A 10,725-nucleotide genomic window follows, 5' to 3' on the forward strand; every position below is an offset into this window, starting at 1 on the left:
CTTTCGATATTATGATTAAATTCGCACGCCTTTCGAAATTTAGGATCGTGGCATGCGAATTTTTCGGAACAAGGGATTTTTGAATTTTTATCTATTTTCTCTTCTTTTTCTTATTATTTCTCTCATAATATTTATAAATTGACCAAATTGCCCTCTATCATTTTCACTAAAATTTTAACACTATTTTTTATTACAATCTAATTTTCACCCAAAACACCGCCGCCTCCAAATGATTACCCATGGAAACCTGAAGTTCGAGACCTCATGCTCGATGAGAACATGAGCCCTAAGCAGACTGATTTCGGGCTCGAGGATCTCCGGACAGCAGACGACACGTTGTGTCGATGAGGCACGGCGGCTGGCGAGGGAGTTCGAGCAGCGACGATGTTGTGTCGTGGCGAATTTGAGAGGGCTGACGGCGCTGAGCACGGAGAGGGTGACACTGGCTGTCAGCGAGTCGCGATGACGTCGCCTGAACCGAGCGATGGAAATGTTTGGCTGTGCAACAAGAGAGAGAAGAGATAGTCGACGGATTTTAGCTCTCTAAATTTGGGGATGGATGCCATGAGAGAAGACTGAGGTGTCCAGTTGCTTTTGAAATAAGGGTGCGAGGGAGAGAGGCGACATGTGCTAAGAGTCTCCGGAGATGGCGGCGGTGGACGGTCTCGAAACCGGAAGAGGCGAGGTCGCGTGGTTGCCATCGAGCGACAGTGGCTAAGACATGCTACTACAACAGTGTGATGGGAGGCTCCGACTGATTTAGAGAGCAGGGGATGATGGTACGCAGCAGCAGCGCCGATGAAGAAGTGAACAAAGGACCACTTTGTGTGGTCGCTGGCGGCTGCACAAGAGAAAAGATAGGGCGAGAGGAAGAGTGGAAAAACGAAAGAGAAAGAGAAAGATTGCAAATTGGAGGCTGCGCATGAGGGTAGAGAAAGACGTTCTAGGATTTCAATTGCTAATTGTTGGAACTGGTGTTTGGTGATTTGGGTGAAAATAATTGGAATAAAAAATTGTAGTGAATAAATTAGGGGTAATTTGGTCAATTTATAAATATCATGAAAGAAATAACAAGAAAAAAGAAGAGAAAATAGATAGAGGGAACATCTTTTTTGGTCCACGAACTTTGCCAAAGTATCATTTTAGGTCCGTGAACTTTGAAAATATCATTTAAGGTCCACCAACTATGAGTTAGTATCATTTAAGGTCCACCAACTATGAGTTAGTATCATTTGAAGTACTTTTTACTATTTCCAAGTTTTTTTGGACAAAAATACCCTCAATACCTTAAAGTGTATATATTTTTAATAAATTTATCATATACTCATATTTTTTTATAAATATCTTTACAATATATTTTTGACAAATTTTCTAAATATAATTTGATCTTAAATATTATCACTTAATTTTGTGACATGCAAGTAAAATTGCTTCTTCAATTTTTTATATTAATTTTTTTAAAAATTGAATAAAGAACTTTTCTTTAATAATAAAAAATTAAATACAGATCTTTTCTTGCATGTGACAAAATTAAATGATAATATTAAAGGTCAAATTATATTTAGAAAATTTGGCAAAAATATATTGTAAAGATATTTATAAAAAAATATGAGTATATGATAAATTTATTAAAAATATACACCCTTTAAGGTCTTGAGGGTATTTTCGTCCAAAGTAAAAAGTATTTCAAATGATACTAACTCATAGTTGATGGACCTTAAATGATACTAACTCATAGTTTGTGAACCTTAAATGATATTTTCAAAGTTCACGGACCTAAAATGATATTTTGGTAAAGTTCGTGGACCAAAAAAGATGTTCCCTCAAATAGATAAAACCTCAAAAATCTCTTATTCCGAAAAATTCGTATGTCATGATCTCATATTTTGAAGGCGTGCGAATTTAATCCTAAATTTCGAAAGGCTTGCGTATTTAGCCCATTTTTCCGAAATCTCTCTGGAAGAGGAAGGGAGAAGATGAAAGATGAGAGCAAGGGAGAAGATGAAAGATGAGAGGAAGGAAGAAGACGAAAGAAAAGGAGTAAACGCGCAAGATGAAATAAGAAGTGGAATATAAGTCTCACTTGTAAAAAACATAAATAAATAAGAACCCTAGACTATTAGTTATTTCTAATTTGAAAAGAATATTTACTAAAATAATTAGGGAGTAAAAAATCAGAATTAAAAGTTTAATTTGATCAAAATCGAGATTAAACTTGTTGGCCGTTAATTTTTAACAGAACAGTTAGTCCAGGATCAAAATGGTAAAATGTCTATATATTGATATTCTAAGACAAAAAATCCAAAAGATGACCAATTTTGGTCGTTACTGTTTCTTTTATTTTGGGGGTATTCTTCGATACTTTCTATGTCATAGCCGACATAGCCGTTGAAAAACACGTCCCAATCTTTCCTTCCCTCTCACTCCTCACCAACAAATCTCGATCTAATTCAATAATTTAAACCACAGTCCACACGCACGCATATATAGCAATCAAGAATCCAAACAAAGCTCTAAAATCAAGAAATGGAAGGCGCTGCAACAGATATTTTAGTCCTCCCCTTTTTCGGACAAGGCCATCTCTTCCCCTGCGCCGAGCTCTGCAAACGCCTCTCCTCACCCCACCGCAAATCAATCTTGATCATCCCTTCCCATCTCTCCTCCTCCATCCCCTCTGATCTCCACCGCCACCCTTTCGTCCATGTCTCCCAAATCCCACCCTTACCACTCGATACCGTTTCCGATTCCCTCGGGCCCGGGATCGAATCCTTCCTCTCCTCAACCTACCACAATGCTCGGCCCGCTTTCGTCGTCATCGACGTCTTGATGAGCTGGACCAAGCCCATCTTCAAGAGATTCAACATCCCCATCGTCTCCTTCTTCACCTCCGGCGCCTGCGCCACCGTCATGGAGTACGCCGCGGACAAGGCCGAAGCCGACGGTGTCGAGCCCGGCCCGGACCGAACACTTCCTGGGCTTCCCGATGCCATCGCCATGAGCGATATGGATGTCAAGAGACGGGATCGCCGGAGGAAGGCTCGGGCCGGCGGCAGGCCCAGAGGCCCGAATATGGGCCCCCCCAAGTCAGGGGGGCCGCTCGGGCGGTGGGTGGATTAGACTAAAGACTCAGTGGCTTTGATCACCAACACCTGTGATGGTCTTGAAGCTCCGTTTCTTGAGTATCTCTCCGGCCTGACCGGAAAGCCCGTTTTAGGAGTCGGGCCGCTGCTGTCGGACTCGTTCTGGAGATCGATCGGGTCGGTTGTGCGGGACGGGGACAGCAGGCTGGGCAGGGAGACGAACTACACGGAAGACGAGGTGATCCAGTGGCTGGACTCGAAGCCACGTGGCTCTGTCATCTACATGTCGTTCGGGTAGCGGAGTACAACGAGCTGGCGGCGGCGCTGGCGGAGACGGACAAATCGTTTATTTGGGTGATCCAGCCCGGGGCCGGAAAGCCCGGCCCGCCTGCCAACATGTTTGGAGGGAAAGCCGCCTCGGCCCCAGACTCGGAAGAGGAGGAGGGAGGGTATGTGATACGAGTAAACTCGTATCGAGGGATAACTGCGAGATATCGCAGAGAAGATATTGGTTCGTTCGCGGGGAGAATCCCGTCGAGCAGCCAATTATCGACCAAATAGCAAGAAATAAATTGCAGGAAATGAAAGAGACGATAAAAGTAAAGACAATTCTGATATATTCCTTCCTTGAAGAAAGTAACAATGTCTCCTATTTATAATATGAGTATTCTAACTTAATGAACAAGAAATAAACCAAGCTTAATGAAAAAGAAATAAATATGCTAGAAAGATATGATAGCTAAATAATTAATAAGATATGAGGGATATTCTTGAAGATATTCCCGTATCAACTCCCCCACGGTTGAAATTCACCTTGTCCTCAAGGTGGAAACCAAAAACCAACAAAGAGCGTTGATGAAGAACCCATGACGAATAGATCAACTGGAGAAATCCTTGGACAAATCTTAGATCGATTGTTCATAAGTCCCTCGGCTAAGACACCAAACTCTAAAATTCTTCCAAGAAAGTCCACAAGAGGAGCCTCCACTTTTCCACTGGAAATCAGAATTTTTGAAGCCACTACAATCTGACTTTCTGAATCAGCCACCTCTTCAACTGCATTAGTTATAGCAAAATGTACCATCACAACGAGAAAATTACCATGGATTACAAAGGACTCATCAATGTCTTCTCCAATGGAAGTAACATATGTAAGCCATGATATATCCAGCAATGCACTCTCTACCCAAAAATTAACTGATTGAGTGTTTCGAAGATTAGTAGAGAGATCTTTGCTTCTTTTCAGAAATCCATCACTCTCATCATCGTCTAACAGCTCTTCAATTGCAGCAAGATTTTACTGATTCATCACTATCATCGACAATTAACTTCATTGAATCATACCTAATATTGGGGTAGTACGACAGAGTCATCATGGTTAGCAAATCACCCTCATCTCCAATGATATCGGAGCTGCACGGAGGAGCTAGCGGGGGCAGATTCAAGGACGGAGTAGCAGCTGTTGAGGGCAGCGGTGCGGCTGAGCAGCAATGGCTCGTCGTGCTCCAGCAAGAGGGTGAGTGTTGCGGTGGTGGCGGTGGAACAACAGGGGCAGCATGTTGACAGCTGCGAGATGGATAAGGGTGCGAGAGGCATTGGGAATCAACGGCGTCCCAATATTCCTTGTGGTAATCCATGGACATATCGAACCAGAAAGATGAGGCACAGAGCTGGGGTGACGGTGTGTCTGTTCGCGGAGGAATCAGCCTAGCATCGGAGTCTATTCGAGGAGGAATCAGCCTAGCATCGGCGTCGAGCGCTGAATCACAAATTAAATTGAAAGACGCCTCATCACCACATCTGAATCCACTTCATCATTAATAATTTTATCATCAAATTTGTGAAATTCTTCGGTCACTATCCTCTTGCCGAAAGGAGAACTAGAGCAGTCATCACACTCATGAATCACACATATGGAAATCTCATGCAAAGTATTAATCTCTCCACACGATGAAAACCCCTCACCATCTTTCTCCAAATCTGTGACATGTTCTTCAAATGTATTCTCGACGGATCCCAGTGCAGTGGAGTTGAGCTTTTTCATCGAGCTCGGGGCAGCAGCAAGCAATGACTGAGGCGGCAGGACAGCAGTTAGGGGCTGCTGATAGTAAGGAAATGGTTGAACATAGTCTGGTGACTGCGGTGGGTTAGGGGACAAGCCCAGCGACTGTCCTTGGGGATCGCCTGAGAGACGTTCGTTTGCATCCATCCGGGATACCAATTGCTCGACATCTGCGGTTAGGCGTTCGAGCTTTGAAACCAAGGCAACCACCGATAGGTGTGGTTCCAAATCTAACGTCACCGGATCATGTGGCATGCCGAAAGGCTCCGTATGGCCGATATTGTTGGTTGTTAAATGATCTTGCCAATCTGGGGGATCGAGAGGTTGTAGATATAACGACAACGACTGGTAGTAGTCGATGGTCGGTAGGCCCGAATGCATATGCTGTGGCTGGGTCTGGTCTGGCGGCTGGAGCTGTGATGTGGTGCTGGGTTCGAGTGGCGAATCGAAGTCTGTAAAGGGCGGCTGTTGGCGCGCAGGCAGATAGGGAGGCGGCGGGCATGGCAAGTCATACGGAGGGTCTGTAGTTTGATGTGGCAGTGGTTCCGGCGACGGAGGGGCACTAATCTCTACAACACGGCACGAATCGAAGCTATAGGGCGGATGTTGGGGCACAAACAGCTGGTTATCAGCCCGCCGTTCATACTCGTCCGGCTGGTAGCAAGGATACAGAGGCTGCCCATCAATATTAGGGTTCAAGTAATGAGGTTGCTGACGGTACCCTCCGAAAAGATGGGTGTTCATCGCTGCACCAGAATAGTGCGGCTGATTATATGAGGGGTCCGGATCAGGTTGCGGGCGTGCTGGAGGTCGAAGTACTTCAACGAACCGATCTGTGTTGTCAAGCCGAGTCTCCAGATTTGAGACAGCCGCCATATCTGGATAAGAGTACCCAAGTTGCACGTCTTGTCTCTTGGGGTACCAACACGATGTGGGGCTCGGCATAGGCAGTGGCAAGGAGAACTGTCTGTCGAATTGGTGATGCTGGTAGTTAGTGTAGGTGAATGACATGATGGCGAAAATACAGAGGATGAGATCCGGATGAAAGCACCAGATGATACGAGTAAACTCGTATCGAGGGATAACTGCGAGAAATCGCTGAGAAGATATTGGTTCGTTCGCGGGGAGAATCCCGTCGAGCAGCCAATTATCGACCAAATAGCAAGAAATAAATTGCAGGAAATGAAAGAGACGATAAAAGTAAAGATAATTCTGATATTCCTTCCTTGAAGAAAATAACAATGTCTCCTATTTATAATAGGAGTATTCTAACTTAATGAACAAGAAATAAACCAAGCTTAATGAAAAAGAAATAAATATGCTAGAAAGATATGATAACTAAATAATTAATAAGATATGAGGGATATTCTTGAAGATATTCCCGTATCAGTACGAGCCACGTGGCTTGGAGGAAAAGGTTGGGGATAGAGGGCTTGTGATAAAGGGATGGGCGCCGCAGCTGTCGATACTGAGCCATCCCTCGACGGGAGGGTTTTTGTCGCACTGTGGGTGGAACTCGACTGTGGAGGCCATATGCTGCGGCGTCCCGATATTGGGATGGCCGATTAGGGGAGACCAATTTTATGATGCGAATTTGGTGGCTAAGTATTTGAATGAGGGATCGAAGGTGGAGATTAGTGATGAGGAATCGATAATGGTGAAGAAGATTGATGTGATTAGAGGGATTAAGGCAGTGATGGATGACGAGGAAGTTGGGAAGAGAGCAATGGCGTTGAGAGGGATATTTGATGGTGGTTATCCGTCAACTTCTGCTTATATGTATTGGTTCAGCTTATAACTAAAAACTAGACTTGTTTACATGTAGCACATGAATTTTATCAAGTGTAGCAAGTTCTATATGTTTTGTGATTGTTAGAGCATCCACATCCGTGCTCTTGCCAACGAGCACGGATGTGAGCGCAAACCACTTTTACCCCCTGCTCTTAGGCAAGAGCACAATACCCACATCCGTGCTCTTCCGCAAGGACAAGCTCAAGGGTCCCACCATTCTATTATTCAATTTATATAAAAATATTTCCACAAAATTAAAATGCATTAAAAATAACCGGAATAATATTACAAATTACAAAAAAAATTAAAAATTACATAATTAAAATTCTAAAAATTAAAATTTTCATAATTAAAGTCTTAAAAATTAAAAATTACATAATTTAAATCCTAAAAATTAAAAATTACATAATTAAATTCATAAAATTAAAAAAACCCACTACTCGTGGCCGAATTTCGCTCAAATGTGTTTGATTAGGTCTTCTTGTAGCTCAACGTGGGTTCGGGTATCGCGCATTGTGTGCCTTGTTTCGATCCTCTCACCCACCGTCGTATGCACACCTCAGGTGGGGGAGACCTCGCGATTGAGCTTCCGACTTCATCCACGTCGTAAAAGCTAGCCGCCCTCAGTCCTTCGTCGGAAAAATAGTCGGCAACGAGCCTTTCGTTGGCTCCCTCCCGGTCACGATGGATGTAGCGGTGAGTTGATCTAGTTGGTTGAGGAGGAGGGGCGGGGGTATTCGCTGCGACATAGGCTTCATAGGCGGCACGATGTTGTTCATAGTATTCTGGTTCTTCGCGCTCCGCTTCAGCAATGAGATGAGTGAAATCGATTTGAGGGTTTGAGTGAGAGATGAAGGTGTAGATAAGTTGTATGAAAAAATATGAATGAGAAATGATTTGATGTGAAAAATGGATGATGAATGTGTGTATTTATAGATGATTTTGGAGATAAAAAAATAAAATACAAAAAAAGGTAAAAAAAAACGGCCATTTTTTTGGGATTGTGAAAATATTTTTTTTTTTATTTTTTGGTATTATTTTTTAATTTTTTTAAAAAAAATGAATTTCCAACGAAAATGCCGTTGGCCAATCAGAACACGCCACGTCGGCTGCTCGCTGGCACGGACGTGCTCGATGCATCAAGCAGCGCCGCGCCAGCGGCAAGAGCGCAGCTGTCACGACCGCATTTTCTAAGGATAGAAAACACGGTTGATCGCGACTAGGGGTGGGGTATAAGAAGCGGGGAAAGAAATAATGGGAAAATAAAATCAAGCATTGGTTGCGATACATGACTAATCAAGTGCTGATACATAGAAGAAAAGATACTCGATCATGAAAACTCGAGTAATTGTTTGTAAAGAAATTTCAAAATATCAGAGTTTTGAACAAAATAGACTTGAGTCTTTTAAGATGCACAACGGAAACAAATGAACGCGGTTCCATGTATGAAGACATTAACCTCCGAGAGTCAAAATCTGACTGAATTAAATGTCTTGTCTCAATAGCACTTCCTCCACCACTTCGCTGCTCACCCTGCACATTTAGAAATATATGCAGGGCTGAGTACAAAAGTACTCAGTGAACACATTGCCGAAAATTACACATATACATTTGAAAATATTGTCAAGCCATCATCGCAGTAACACTCGGGGGTTTATTGAAAAAGCCCGAGCTTACTAAAATATTAACATTGGACTGCAGTCCCCTTTTTCCTGTACTTAGCCATATCTGATCACATTGTGCCGTTGAGATGGTGTTCTCACACGGTCACCTTCCCTGCCCATCATGTCAGAGGTTTCCATGTACCGGGAAGGTGGCCACCTTCCACGGTCATCTTCTCTGCCGTTCACGGTCAGAGGTTCCAAGTAGGGACACCACCCTACCAGGACTCAAAATCGAATCAATTCACATATATCATCAGTCATAATTCACTTGGCCTTAGCCAAACAGATAGGCATCATACACAAAACATTTATGGCAAGACAACATCTTTAAAAAAATTCATGAACATGTGTTCGAGTTTTCATAGAATACGATTCGTATTTTAGTATAAGGAAGCTCACCTTGATCGTTTAGTTCCCTTAACTTGAAATTCTCGCTCCAACTTTAACATGCAAAGATACCCTTTTTGGAAAAAAAAAGTATAATATAATATACTAATTAGACTTCAAGAAACTCTTAAACTTTAATAGGAATGTAATAGGAATGTATGCCTCCTAATTAAGCCCTTTTCATTTTCACAAAAACTCATATATTATTTGATGTTTCTTCTTCCATAATTAATTTGGAGCGTGCTAGATTACCGGAATTTGATTTCTTCCCAAAAGATATTACTCCCTCCGTTTCACTATAGTTGAAGCGGAACTTTTGGGCACGGAGTCTAAGAAATGGATGTTGGGTGTGTTAAATAAATAGTTAAAAAAGTAAGAGAGAGGAAAAGGTAGAGAGAATAAAGTATAAAGTGAATAAAGTAGAGAGAATAAAGTAAGAGAGAGTAAAGTAAGAAAGAGAAAAAAGTTACCATATATGGAAATGACTCAACTATGAAGAAACTTCCCGAAATGGAAAAATGACTCAACTATAGTGAAACGGGGGGAGTATTTTCTAACTGGTCTAGGACTCCTTAATATTTTCGGCCCAAAAGATAAGTGAGTTTCGAAATCGGGCCTTCGTTCAATTATTTACCGCAGCCCCAATTATTAGAAGAGTTGGGCTCAAATTATATACTCCACTCCTTAGTCCAAACAAACTAAAATGTTAGCCCAAACCATTAAATTCTTTAGCCCAAGTAAATAAAAATGCTAGCCCAACAATTAAGTCCAAAATAAATTAAATTCGAATCTGGGCCCTTCTTAATTATTTTCTGCTGCACCAATTTATTCACAAGTAGTTGAGCTCAATGTTTTTTTTAATACGGCCCAAGTAATTAAATCAGAAGCCCAATTAAATGATACACACTCAAATACCCTAGCACTTGTCTTCCTCCCTCATTTCACAAAATGCACAATAGCCTTCCTCCCTCTCACACATCGCCTCCGCCGCCGCCAGCCTCCCTCCGGTGCCGCCGTCGCGCCACCGCCACTTCCGGCGGTGGTCCTTCTTCCTCCTCCTCTCTTTCTCTCCCTTGGTTCCCCCTTCATCGCCGGCATGCAGAGGCAGCGGCTTCGCCGCCCCCCTCCCGGCAGCCCGGCGGTCTCCGGACAGCAGTGGATCGATGCTTCATCTCTCTGTCGGTTCCTCTCTCTCTCCCTCTCCCTCTCTCCCTCTCCCTCTCCCTCTCCCTCGGCTATGCTCACTCCGCCGCCGTCGCTGTGCATGCACAGGCGGCGGCTTCGGCCTCCTCCGCGCCTTGCATCGCCAGCCACCGCCACAGCCGAGACCACTGCCCCTCGCTGAACTCCCGAAAGGTAAGGTGTAATTTTTTAAATTTCTTCCTCTTTTATTTCAGTTTCTAAGGATTTAAAGTCTTAGATCTGAAGTTTTTTTTTTGGAATTTAATTTGCGAAGGTTGATGAAATTAATGAAGAATCGGGGTGTGGGGCTGCCACGACGGTGTGCCGAAACTCAGTATCTGGAATTACGGCAAATTCGTATTCTTGAGATAAGTTGTTAACTTGGTTTCTCTATTTTATGCGAGCACGACCGTTGAACGGGCTGCGTGAACTTTTCTCTAATTGTAATAGATAAGGATTGATAAATTTGTATAATAGTAATTTAGCGGACTTCGGAGATATGCCGGACATTATAAATTTTTATTTGGTGTTATTATTATTTTTTTTACTTGAAATATTC

The 10,725-nt window shown here is 42.9% G+C and overlaps 1 pseudogene; it reads left to right on the forward strand.

Moving 5' to 3' along the window:
* Nucleotides 1-2,271: 2,271 nt before the first annotated feature.
* LOC121770269 lies at nucleotides 2,272-6,940 on the forward strand (annotated as a pseudogene).
* The last annotated feature ends 3,785 nt before the right edge of the window (nucleotides 6,941-10,725 follow it).

Source organism: Salvia splendens, chromosome 16 (genome assembly GCF_004379255.2).
Source record: "Salvia splendens isolate huo1 chromosome 16, SspV2, whole genome shotgun sequence".
NCBI lineage: Eukaryota > Viridiplantae > Streptophyta > Magnoliopsida > Lamiales > Lamiaceae > Salvia > Salvia splendens.